This window comes from Scyliorhinus torazame, chromosome 1, assembly GCF_047496885.1.
Source record: "Scyliorhinus torazame isolate Kashiwa2021f chromosome 1, sScyTor2.1, whole genome shotgun sequence".
In the NCBI taxonomy this organism is placed as follows: Eukaryota; Metazoa; Chordata; class Chondrichthyes; order Carcharhiniformes; family Scyliorhinidae; genus Scyliorhinus; species Scyliorhinus torazame.
This window is the reverse complement of record NC_092707.1, coordinates 338,028,585-338,041,850: the sequence shown is the minus strand read 5'-3', so window position 1 is coordinate 338,041,850 and position 13,266 is coordinate 338,028,585. Positions and strand designations below refer to the sequence as shown.

Genomic DNA, 13,266 nt, shown 5'->3' with positions numbered 1-13,266 from the left:
CATGGACTGTAGTAATGTCTCACAAACTACTGCAGATGTCTTTCTGGCCCCTCACGATCCAATGCCTTTTCAAATCTGTGACTTCACTGAACAGTGGTCTGTTCTATTTTTTAGTTCATTTATGAGATGTGGGCACTGCTGGTTAGGGAAGCATTAATGCCCATCCCTAGTTGCCCTTCAGAAGGTGGTGATGTACTTCCTTCTTGCACCTCTGCAGTTCCTGAGGTGTAGGTACACCCATAGCAGTATTCTTGTTCCCCACTCTCTCTGTTCTGTTTAACTCCAGCCTTCTTAGGAAACTCTTTGTTTCTGTCTCAATTCCCTGGTTATCTGGACGGTAACTTGCTCCTTAGGAAACTTGCATCCTTGCAATTCCCTTGTTCTGTCCAGCTTCTCCTGGCAGAGTTAAGAGCTGTTCACTCCTCAGTGATTTGGCTCCAATTGCTGTAACTTTTAGTTTAAAAAACTAAGAACAAAAGGAAAGCTTTCTCCCTCTGGGAAGTGGCCTTCTCTGGTGTTAAGCAACGCTTTTTGTTTTATTTATTTTTCTTCTCTGAGCACAATAGAATCCCAGTTGGAATTGAAACCAACCCCCACACATACAAACACCAGCATGAATCTCGCTATAGGTCTCTTCCCGGCACAGAAACATGAAATTAAACCCACCTGAAACTATACCATGGGTGTAATTTAATGGCCTTGTCGTGCTTGTCTTAGTGTCGAGACGAGACCATTGAATCTCACGAGAGGCCTCTCACGAAATTCATGGCACTTGGAAAATCACACGAGATTCAACCGAATCTTGCGAGGCATCACAACCTGGATCTTAGTGCCATCTGGGCACCAGCCTGGTACTGCAAGGGTGCCCAGGTGGCACTGCCAGGCTGGCACTACTAAAGTGCCAAGCAGCATTTGCCCATGACAGGGATTGGGCCTGGGGGTGCCCTATCCATATGAGGTGGGATGCGGGGGCCCAAAGAGCCCCTAACAGGTGAGTTGGGCATGAGGGGGGGTTCCAGAGGTTCGAGAGATCGTGGCGCCATTTAAAAATGTTCATCGGAGCTCCTCAGTGCAGGAAATGATGCTAAGTGTGGCCTGGGGGAGGTGGGGGGGGGGGGGGGGGGGGGCATTCCCTACCCGGGCATGATAGCGGGGTCATTCCTGGTGCCACAAATGCTGGGAACGACCCCATTAATCCTGGACAGAATAGACTCTGATTTATTTTGGTTAGATTGCTGGTTAAGTGTGGGTGAATACTGGTGTGGATCTCACCCAAAAAGCCGGCAGGAAACACCCCACCTAACCCGCCCAAAATGACACTTTTTTCCAATGTTTGCCCGTACAAATATATATCCCTTAAAATTATCTTTGTATTTCTAACACAGGAAGATGAACTTGGAATTGAGAAGCCTGTGGTGTATTTCTCAAGGAAATGAAATCCTTATCAACAGAAGTATTCTACAATTGAAAATTTGAAGTTAAATTGGGTATTAGCATTGCAACATTTTGAGATTTATGTTCCCAGTAATTCAACAGAAACAATCATATATACAAACCATAATCCCCTAAAATATCTGGAGACGTTAAAAAATTTGAACACCAGGTTATTTATATGTAAGTTTTTGCTAATTAATTTAAAAATCATTTACGTTGCTCGGAGGGTAACATCATTGCTGATGTCTTGTCACAAGTGTGAAAGAGAATATTGGGAACATTGTGTGCAAATATTTTGGCCATATTTTGTTAATGTATGTTTTTAACCCTTTGCAATATGAAACCTTTGCAATGTTAGATAAGGTAGAACTGATAATAAATGGTTGAGAAATGAAATTGTCTTTCAAATTATGATGTTTCATTTGGAAAAAGAGGGAATCCTAGTTGGAATTGAAACCAACCCTTGCACATACAAGCACCTTTGTCCAGCATGAATCTAGCTATAGGTCTCTTCCCAGCACAGAAACATTAAATTAAACCCATCAAAAACTATACTAGGGGTGCGATTTAATGTCCTTGTTATACCGTCTCAATATCGAGATGAGACTATTTGAATCTCGCGAGAGGCCTCTCGTGAAATTCATGGAACTTGCAACGTCACATGAAATTCAACCGAATCTTGTTCGACATCAGGATCTGGATCTTAGTGTCACCTGGGCATATTGGCAGTGCCATCTGGGCACCAGCCTGGCACTGCAAGGGTGCCGTGGTGGCACTGCCATGCTGGGATTGCCAAGATACCAAGTTGCATTGTGCTTGTGACAGGGATCTGGCCAGGGGGTGCCCTGCCCACATGGGTGGGTGCGGGAGGGGCCTGAGGAGCTCCCAACAGGTGAGTTGGGCGTTGGGGGATTCCTGGGGTTGCACCAGGGGTTCGAAAGATCAGGGCGCCAGGAAAAATTCTGAGTACAAAATGCAATTGGGATACAATAAAATAAAAAGGGGAAATGATAAGGGCAGCTGTCTGAAGGAGTGTTTTGATATGCGAATTAGCATACCCGTGAGAAAAGCAAGTGTTTGGGGGGAAACAATCCTTACCTGGTCTGGCCCACTCCAGACCCACAGCAATATGGTTGCTATGCCCCCTGAAGGGCAATAAATGTCCCATGAAGGAATATGGTGGCCCTGTCACTGGACTAGTAAACCAGAGAGGGTCTGGAGTCACATGTAGGCCAGACCAGATAAGGATGACAGATTTCCCTTCCCTAAAGGTTTATTTGACAATGGTTTCATGGTCATCTTTAGAATTTTAATTCCAGATATTTTTAAAATTGAATTCAAATTTCGCAATCTGCCGTGATGGGATTCGAACACAGGTCCCCAGACAATGACTTTGGTTCTCTGGATTACTAGTCTAGCGACAATACCACTACGCCACTGCCTTTCCTTACATCGGATGTGTTTATTGTGGATAGCTTAGCTCTGTCTATTCCTTGTTGCTTATGCTGTTTGGCACACAAGTAGGCCTGTGTTGTAACTTCACCAGGTTGACACCTCATTTTTCGGTATTCCCGATGTTTTTCTGACTTGCTCTCCTGCACTCTTCATTGAAGATACCCTTGGGATTTCCTCAGAAACTCAATGAACAACAGCAGTGAACATATGAAAATTTGCTGCTGTTGTTGTTGAAAGATCCAGGCCATAGAATTACTAATTGCAGACTCCTCATTGAGTAAGACCAAATTTCTATGGGAAGAACTTCTATTTACTGAACTTTTAACATTTGTTTGCCACTCCTTTTTGGGGAGAATACTGCATCAAGATGGCTCCCCAATGCTGTTGTGCCACCAGGGAACCTCCCCTGGTGTGTGCTGGGAATCGGTTTGTTTGCCCTGAGGTGTCCAGCCAATAAAAGCCTCAATTAGGAGCAATTCTGTGGCATTGCCGCCATTTTGTCACTGACATTGTACCACTAGCAGAGCAGCACCCTGCTAGATTTGGCAGCCACCATCTCAATTGAAGTAGTCTCCTGTGGCAAGCCAGGGGTTCCAGGCTACAAAAAGGGGGCTGCATTCACAACTGTGGTCAAAACTGATTCAGCGGAGGGGATATCCCCTCCATTTTGATCGACCTACTGGACTAAATCCCGCTGATCCAATGACTGGTGTGCAGGCCATCGAGGGTGCCTCCATTTGACTGCTTTAAGGGTCCGCAGGGAGACCAGCAGTGGGAATTATGGAGACACCATTTTCTCTGGTACCAGTCAGATCTTCATGAAACAGAGCCAAATCTTCAAGTTAGTTCCTTTCTTTTTGTAGTTGGTCCAATAGCAGACAATGTTCTCTACACGCAGGTGTACAGGAGTCCACTGGGGATTCTGATTCCATTATTAAAACTTTTGACACCAATTTAGCCCAAAGCAAAATTTAGTAATTAAAGAACATTTGTTAACCAGCGCTCGCAACAACCTGTGGACTCAATTGAATTATTCCTGTAGCCATCTGGGATGGCCACTTCCCGATTACAAAATGGACACTTTGCAAAGATTGCAGGGAAAATCGACACCTTCGCAAAATGGGTGGAAGCTTTTCCATCGAGAACGAATACGGCCAAGACAGCAGCTAAAGAACTAACACAGCACATCTTTACAAGATGGGGTCTCCCACGTAGTATAGAGTCCGATCAAGGCTCCCATTTTACAGGACGAGTAATGAAAAACGCCCTCACAATTTTCGGAATCAGGCAAAACCTTCACATAGTCTACCACCCCCCCCAGTCAAGCGGCATTGTAGAGAGGATGAATAAGACTTTGAAAGCCACTCTCAGGAAAATGGTACAACAGAACAACAGCACCTGGGATTCAGTTCTCCCATTTGCTTTAATGTTCCTAAGAAACACGGTATCCACGTCCACAGGATACACCCCCCAAACCCTCATGACCGGACACCCCATGAAAGGGACAGTATTTATTAGGATTGGATTTGGCCAGCCCCGCAGTCACTGCCCTCACGCATGAAAATGCGGTACAGCAGTTACTTGAGAACATAAAGACAGCCCAACTCGCAGCAGCTGTGAGACTTGGGACCAAGAGGAAACAAAGCAAGGCTTGTTTTGACAAAAAGGTACACGCCACCGGGTTTGTAGTAGGGCAGCAAGTGATGCTTTCCCTAGATAACCCCAGTTCATTCCTTTCCCCCAAATTTTCCGGACAAAGTAAGCCCCTCGGTATACAAGATCACATATCCCAATGGCAAGTCTGCGTGGTTTCATATAAACCAGCTTAAGGCTTATGGCTCGCAGAACAACCATTCACACCACATCTTGCTCGCAGCAGCAGATGAGCACGCCCCACCCACAGATGACTTATTCCTACCTTCCCCCAGCCAGTCCAGCCCGCCCTCAGACACATCTTCAACTCCACCCCCAGAGGCACAACTCCGCCTCTCCCTTCCTTCAACCAGCAGCGACAGCGACAGTGATAGCGATAGCAATGACGACAGCCACAGCACACCACGTTATAATTATACCCCCGCACCAGGCCCCACTCCCAGCGAATCCAAGCATGATTCCAGCGACCCCTTCAAAATCACATACATCAAAGCCCCTGACCCAGACCCACCGCCCGACGATTACGGATTACAACCTAGCAGCTCCAACCTCGACACACGATTCTGGCACCGCGACAATTCGTCCAGGCTCATCCGGAATGATGAGATGGACCCCAATTTACCCCAAGCAGCTTTAGCCAAACTACTCCAGTCAAGAGTATGGCAGCCGGGAGAAGATGATGACATAGAGTCTGACTCCCACCAAACAAATCCCTTTGCGACCCTGTTCGCTACTGAGCAATGAGGTGTCCAGATGATGGAAAAAAGGAACTGATGGAGGGATACGGTGTCCTTTCTGATGGAACCAGCACCATGTTTGTTGTATGTTTGTTTGTTTAATGTACATGTTTGTTGTTTGTAAATTTGAAAGTTTTTCATGGTCCCACGTCACCATCCTTTTGACTTGTTAATGGAACAAGTTTGTCCACAGACAACCGTTCAGAGGAACTAGTTTGTCGACAGACAACCGTTCAGCGGAACTAGTTTGTCATCAGACACCACTCATAGCTACTCTCCTGATTCGATCACGAGAGGCAGCCCCCCACGACGACCACATTCTTACCCGTTCTTGCCGGTCACTCAGGCAGTGGAGAAACTGCACTGGTCCCCGCCCTGCCTGAGGACCCCCCTTTGGTCAGCTACGCTTGGGTAGAGCACAAACGGCACTGATCACAGTCCTAACCAGGGATTCCACCCATTTCTTACCCGCCGCGGCCCATACGCACCCCATTTTGGTTTGTTACATTCAAAATTCTTTTGTTTGTTTTTGGCGACGCTTAGGTTGCTTCCGTATGCTATTTACATCCTCAAACACTAGGATGGTAGATCGCACAGGCTGCGAGACAGCTCGCACTATGTCAATATTTTTCTCGGATGTCTTGTCCCAAATATTTGGTTTTTAAAATTTTTTAAAAATGAGGGAGTCACAGATGGTGACCAATCATAATGGGTAATTGGCAACAAAGGACAGACAGACAGACATACGAGATCTTAAGCAAGATAATAACAGATATTATGCTTATGTCCATAGAACTCCAGAACCTCAGGAACCCCAGAGGAAGAAAAAGAAGAAGACAGAAAGACGGAAAAGATGAAGACAACCTTCATGTTCACCTGGAACTTAGCGGGATTCCTTCAGTTGCGCCCGGATGCTACCCCTCTGACCCCTACAACACAGGCCGTGATTGATTCCCACCCCTACCGTACACTGTACCCCGAGATGGTTAACCCTGAGATGGTTAACCCCGAGATAGTTAACGACACCCCGACCTGGTGTGACAAGTTCATAACCTGGTATTCACTATCGTACATAGTAGAATCACTCTTAGTACTGGCGATACTCTGCAGTGTCGTGCAGACACTTAGACTCAGAAAATGGCGAAGGAGAGCCTACCGCTCTCGCACCCCGGTATACAAGTTTAGGTCCCGTATTTTCAGACTTCACCAAACCCCCCATCCCCTTGAGTGAATTAAAGTGCATCCTTTTCTCTTTATGTGTGTTTTATTCAATAAAGAAATGTAAACCTCTGTGCCTGACTGCCAAGCCAGAGAAACTTGTGTTGCTGCTATTTGTACATTTAAAATGTTGTAGAATTATTGTCGATTGTTTGAGTGAGGATAATTTATGTAGGATAGTTAGAGGTTCCAGTTTTTTTATTTTGTAATGCATGCCTGAATGTCATAGCGCCCCGTAGAGTTTTATACTGATGTATGTAAGTAAAATGATTTTAGGTAGAAAATTGTGTTTCATAGGATAGGGCAGTGTAGAGCCCGTGAAGTGCTTATGGGTGTCCCGCTTGGTCAGAGAATGAAGACAACGCAGTAATGTGATCCTTCACACTTCCCGGTGAGGATCACAAGGTGGGTATGTAGCCATCTGGGATGGCCACTTCCTGGTTACAAAATGGACACTTTGCAAAGATTGCAGGGAAAATGGACAATACTGAGAAAGCAAGCAGGTGCAGGGTTTGTCTGTTGATTGGGGCCGCAGCTCCCAGACAAGACCGAAACTGCAAAACCATTACCATACTAATGAGCCATCCCCGGGGACAAAAGAGTAACATTTAAGTAAATGATACCAAGGCAGACACCCCGGCGCCAGAGGAGACCAGAACAAAGCAGGCCAATGGCCACCTAGGACACGCCCAGCCATCAAGGCACCCACCCCTTTATTGGAGGAAATCGATAGGAACGATTGAGAAACGGCCCAATTATTTGGGGCCAAGTTCAAGGCCTTCCCAAAAGCGCATGAAGCCCCCTTTGGGTAGAAGAAGGAACCCCCAAGAGAGAATCGCTCTCTTGGCTCCGGCTCGCACCAAGGAGAGACCTGCCAAAGCTGCATCAGAACAAGTAAGTCCAAGGTCAACACACGCTACCAGACAGATGCTCTTAGCTGCTACTACATACCAGTTCAACCCCAGCAGCCTCAGAACCGAACAACGGCCATTGTTCCTCTGACTGAGTGGGCACCTGAAGCTAAGTATAGGCTTTAGCAGTAGTGATAGTTTAGTCTGTAGAGTTTTATGCATGAGTATATTTGACTGTGTGTAAATAAATGAGCATTGAGTTTGAACTTACTAACTGGTGTATCGAGTCTTTGATCAGTATTCAGTTTTGAACCTTGTGGCGGTATCGAGAGATACCTGGCGACTCTAGAGCAAAACGTAATTAGAATTAAGGAAGGCGACCATATTGGCCAAATAAAGAGAAACACAATTAGCAACATTCCTAACCGACCTGTGTCACCTAGCTAGTTCTTGTGGATACAGGGTGTTGAAAGACAAGTTAATCTATAATCATAAAGTCCTGGGAGTTTGGAATAAATAACTCTCCAACTTTCTGCAGACCAAAGATGATCTTACACTGGATCAAGCAGTCCAGCATGTGAGGAAGGCTGATCTTTCAGAATTTAATCGGGCGATAATTTGTGCCAACACTGAGACTCATATGAATACATAGATAGACACCAGGCCGCAGTCCCACCCATATGAAAGACTGCCAAACAAATTGAAAGGACAGGAAATGTGACACCAGCAGCCATTTTGTGATGTCTGTGTTGTGAAGTGAAAATCCCTCATAGATGCTAAACTGCCCGGCACGGAATGTTTTCAGTGTGGCAAAACTGAGCATTTTAAGCACTTCTGCAAATCCAGTAATTTTAATCCAAGTCACAGACCAGCAAACACATGAAACACATTCCTTCCAAGAAATGGAAAGTCCAGAAAATAATGACTCTGGAGAGTTCCTAGGGGAAGTAAAAAAAGATAACGGTAATATCGCCATTGTCCCAGATGACCATAAGCTACTTTCCCCTTTGAGGGGGAGCTGAATGGTGGTGATTTAACCTAAGGATCACAACACCTCAGGCAAGGGGTGAGGTTGAGAAGGAATAAATAGTCTTATTCCAAACTACTGGTCAGTTACAGTCCAAGTTCAAGGCTTCAGTACTACTTTTAAAATCAGTACTGGATCTCCTGTTAACATATTAGCAGTTGACCTTGATTAGTTTTAGCCAATGATCCTTCATCTATCAGAGGTAGGCTGAGCAATGAATGCTGGCCTAGCCAATGAAGCCCACATTCTGTGAATGAATTTAAAAAAAATCAAATTACTAAGTTCAGGCAGCATTGGCCTTCGAATCAGACACAAAACAAAATAATTTCCTCTGAGCTACAAAGGGAGACAGATCGTTGATTCACTCCATGTTCTTCACAATCAATGTACATCCTCATTGAGTGGTGATGTTGGCATACTTCTAGGAATCTTAGAGAAACCAAATCATGGTCATCATTTGAATCACTCACTGTCATGCAACACTCTAACATTTGATTAAGATACAATGGAAATTCAGTCTTTAGAAGCCGAGGAAGTTTATATACTCAGCAGTAAGTTCATTTCTTTCACAAATACACTATCTACTCAATCCAGGAGAGACATGAAAGTTATGAATTTCTCCATTCTTCATAAAGTAAGGTCAGAGATGGCAACCGCAGAAGGTACTGCAGCAAATGATGATCATCTCCATGAAGATCTGCTGCATTTGAATTGGCTCTTGCTAGAGAGTGATTTGGGAAAACCTCTTGCAGTACTGAGTGATCTCTTGGAGGTTGAGTTCCTGGGGGATGATTAATCTTTCTACTTGATGGATGCACCTTCTGAAGTCTCTGTTGTATTGTGGAAGAATCATCTGTGCGTTTAGTGGCATTCAGATCTTAGTTCCACTGAATCTACCGATGTATTATTCACTTTATCTCCTGTTGTCCATGAAAAATCTTTCACAGAGGCTGCTTTGCCGGAGTCCAGATTAGTGTCCATAGAGGATTACAAGGCTCAAGGGCTGGTACCTTCCCAGGGTGAAAGCCAATTGGCACCCACACTTCAGTCCTAGTGGAATGTCTTCTTTCCTTCAGAGCTGATGGTCAGTGCACATGGCAGTATCCAGTGCAGCAATCTTGTCCAAAGTTAGTATTCCTCTCATTATCGAAGGTTGCCTTGTCTCCATATTATCAGCAATTCTTCATATTGCCCATAGCGCAGCAACTGCCCAGAGTGCAGCAACCTCCTACAGAGAGAGGTGTGGCTCTCTTAGCACTGCTGACAGAAAGTAAACAGTCTCCCAGAGGTATCATTGGGAAATCACCTCTCTTCCTTTCCTGCCAGTCTTACAGGAAGTGGGACATTTTTTCCTTTGTCATCTAATTGAAATCTCAGGGGCTGGATTCTCCGCTGTCAGGATTCTCCATTGAGCCGGCAGCGCAGCCACGTGTGGGGCTGCCCATAATGGAAAGCCACATTGTCTGGTTGGCGGGACGGAGGGAGAATCCCACCTCAATCTCTGATACAGCAGTGGATGATACAGCTCTGACCGTCTTTCCTGAAGTTAAAAATAATTGCTCTTCAGAAGCTTCTTCTCAGAGTCCTTCAAGGGGGCAACAAGTTCCTCAGAATGCTCTGAGTTCTCCTCTTCTAATTCCAAAATGTCAAAAGATCAATTCTCTTCAGTCCTCTCTTTTGGATTCCCTCTCCCCAAACAACCCTTTTGGCCCTTTATGCCCCCATGCCAATTACCATGCCCATTGACCCACTATGCATTGTGTATAACCATATACTGAAAATAGAGTATGTAAATGAAACCTCTAAAATTAAGTCATTCATTGATAACTTTACATTTTCTTTACTATAGCCTAATAAAAGTATCAATCATCCAGGCAATTTGACGTTTCAACAGCTGGAACTGCAAGCAATTGAAATCTCTTTGTCGTGTGAAAATAGACATTGTGAAATTGACAGCTGAGATCAGACAAACAGAGCTGTCAATCAACAATGTTTTCCCTGAGGATCAGGTGTTTGAACAGGCTGATAGATTTCTGGGCACTCAGCCAAGCCTCAATATGTATTTTTGGTTCAGGGACCTCCAGTAGGAAAAGGTTGTGTATTAGGTAGCCCCCGCCAGGGTAATTGTTTTTTGGCCCTTTTTGCCTGATTCCCAGGGTTTTTTGTGGACAAACTCTTCCCGTGTGGAGGTATGTCAAACAAGTCTACAACTAAGGGGCGGGATTCATGCCGACCCCCGGCGATTCTCCCACCCGGCGGGGGGTCGGAGAATCCCGCCCAAGAAGTCTGCGGGTGGAAATTCTTCAACTGACTCAGACGTTTTGCGTTGAGAATCAGCCGGGAAGAAAATAATAATAATCTTTATTAGTGTCACAAGTAGGCTTACATTAACACTGCAATGAAGTTACGGCGGCTCCGGCAGTTGTGAACACCCCAATCACGGCAGACATGTTAGGTGGAGAACTGGCTACTGAGAAGCAACTTCTTTGAGAGGCAATGGAGAGTGATGTTTGATCCTCTCCGTAAATCGATTGAAGAGGCGTTGGGCCCTGTCCATAAAAAGTTGGAGAAAACTTCAGAAGCTGTGAAGGAGCATGGCGGGGTGTTGAAGGGGGTGGAGGTGGCTAGGCCGAAGCACAGTGACCAAATTGCCTCACTGGAGGCTGAGATCTTGGTGGTGGGGGAGAAGAATAAAAACCTGAGGGTGAAGGTGGATGACCTGGAAAATTGATCAAAGCGACAAAATCTTAGAGTTGTGGGATTTCTGGAGGGTTTGGAGGGCCCGAATCCAGTTGTGTAAATTTTGAAGATGTTTTGTAAGATGATCGGGGAGGGTGTAGTAGCCTCCCTTCCAGTATTGGATAGGGACCATCGAAAACTCTGACCGAAGCCTCAGGCGAATGAACCACCACAAGTGGTTATGGTAAGATTTCACAGCCTCCAGGAGAAGGAGCAGGTCTTGAAGTAGGCCAAGGGGAATTGTGATCTGAGCTCGGAAGGAAACCACATTAGAATGTACCAGGATGTCGGTGCGGAACCTGCAGAGAAGCGGGTAGCCTTTAACAAAGCTAAAGCAACTTTGTACAAGGGTGGGGTGAGGTTTAGACTGGTGTCCCCTGTGAGGCTGCATGCTAACTTTAGGTCAAGGGACCATTACTTCAATGCTACAGAGCAGACTGAAGCTTTTGTTAAAGAGCATGGACTGGGATCGAGTTAAATGGGCTCTGTGTGGACTTATTATGGTTATTTATGGGAAGGTGTTTTGAGGTATTTTGTATATGTTTGTTGTTATTTCTTTATTTTTAGGTTTCAATGGTGTTGTTTTTCATAAATTGTAAGGTGGGAAGCTAACTGTTTGGTTTAAGGCAGTTTTTCTCTATTCTTATGGCTCTCGGTGGAATCTTGCTCTTGGTAGAGGTGTTAACTTTTGTTGTATTTTTGTAACCGGGGCGGGTAGAGGTGTTTCTTTCTCTTTTTTCAGTCCTGGGTAGGGGCTACCTCACTAGCTGTAAATCATTAGCTAGCGAGTGGGAGCATGGTGGGGGAGGGGCTCTGGCCTGTTGAACCTGTTTTTTTGATTTCAATGAGCCAAGTGTTTTTGTTTGGTTGGGGTTTGGGGTTGGTTAGGAGGAGGTATTGTTCTTTGGAATGTAATCAATATGGATGTTTGTGTGGGGTTTGTGTAGGGGAGGGGGGGGGGCGGGGGCGGGGTTAATTTTCTAACGGTGACTGTGTTCTTTTTTGTTTCATTTTTTTGGTTGGTTTGGTGGCCATCTTGGGTGGGTTTTGGGACTACGTCCTCTGGACAGGCGCTTGATAATCATTTGCAGTGGAAATGGCTGACTCTGGTTTGAGGGAGGGAGGTAGGAGACCCCAGTTCAGTTAGTCACCTGGAACGTAAGGGGATAGGGGCTCCCAGTAAAAAGGTCAAGAGTTTTCTCGCACATAAAGAATCTGAGGTTTGTTGCGGTATTTTTGCAGGAGTCACATCTGTGGGTGAGGGACCAGACCAGGTTGCGGAAGGGGTGGGTGACCAAGGTCTTTCACTTGGGCTTCGATGGTAGGACTCGGGGGGAGGGGGATGTGCAGTTTTAATCAGCAAACAGGTCTCGTTATCGGCAGACAAGCTTGTGGCGGACCCATACGGTAGGTATGTGATGGTCACAGGGTCTTTGGCAGGTAGGTTGGTGGTATTAGGTAATGTATATGCCTCAAACTGGGATGATACAGCATTGATTAGGAAGCTGTTGGTTTCCATTCTGGATTTGGATACACACCAACTGATTTTTGGAGGTGATTTAAATTGCCTGCTGGATATGAACATGGACCGTTCTCGGCCAAAATCGTTGGCGCTCTTGGGGGTGGGGAAGGCCCCCTGTTAGCGTTTATGGAACAGGTGAGGTTGGGGCAGATCAGAGGTGGTTTATGCACCTGGGGGCGGGCAAGGAATTCTCGTTCTTCTCCCCAGTACATAAGGTGTATTCCAGGATTGACTTTTTTCTGGTGGGCAGGTCCCTTCTCCCTTGGGTGTGGAAGACAGAATACTTGACCATTGTTATCTGGGATCATACCACACATCTGGTAGATTTGGTTTTGAAGTTGGCCCCCACACAGCGTCCACCATGGAGGTTAGATGTAGGGTTGTTGGGGGTTTTGGGGTTTGGCAGGCACATGTCCAAGGTCATTGGTGAATATGTAGAATTCAATAGGAGTGATTCTGTATCGCCTTCCATGCTTTGGGAATCCTTGAAAGCGATGATTAGAGGAGAGATTATCGTACAAGGTGCATATGGAGATGGAGGTGATGGTGGAATGGCAAAGGTTGGTAGATGATATCTTGGAGGTGGACCACAGGTACCCGTGTGACCCTACCCTGGAGCTTCTGGTGAGC

General features: G+C 45.7%; 1 long non-coding RNA gene across 3 annotated transcripts in view; it reads right to left on the bottom strand.

The window, feature by feature from the left end:
• The window catches only part of LOC140396317 (uncharacterized), a 399,195-nt gene that overhangs the window by 14,737 nt on the left and 371,192 nt on the right, over positions 1-13,266 (bottom strand). For 2 of the 3 annotated variants that reach the window (XR_011936636.1, XR_011936558.1), the window contains exon 4: positions 7,620-7,693. The exons of the other annotated variant lie outside the window; for it this stretch is intronic. This is a non-coding gene — a long non-coding RNA (uncharacterized lncRNA). The remainder of the gene's footprint in view (positions 1-7,619; positions 7,694-13,266) is intronic. 3 annotated transcript variants of the gene reach the window in all.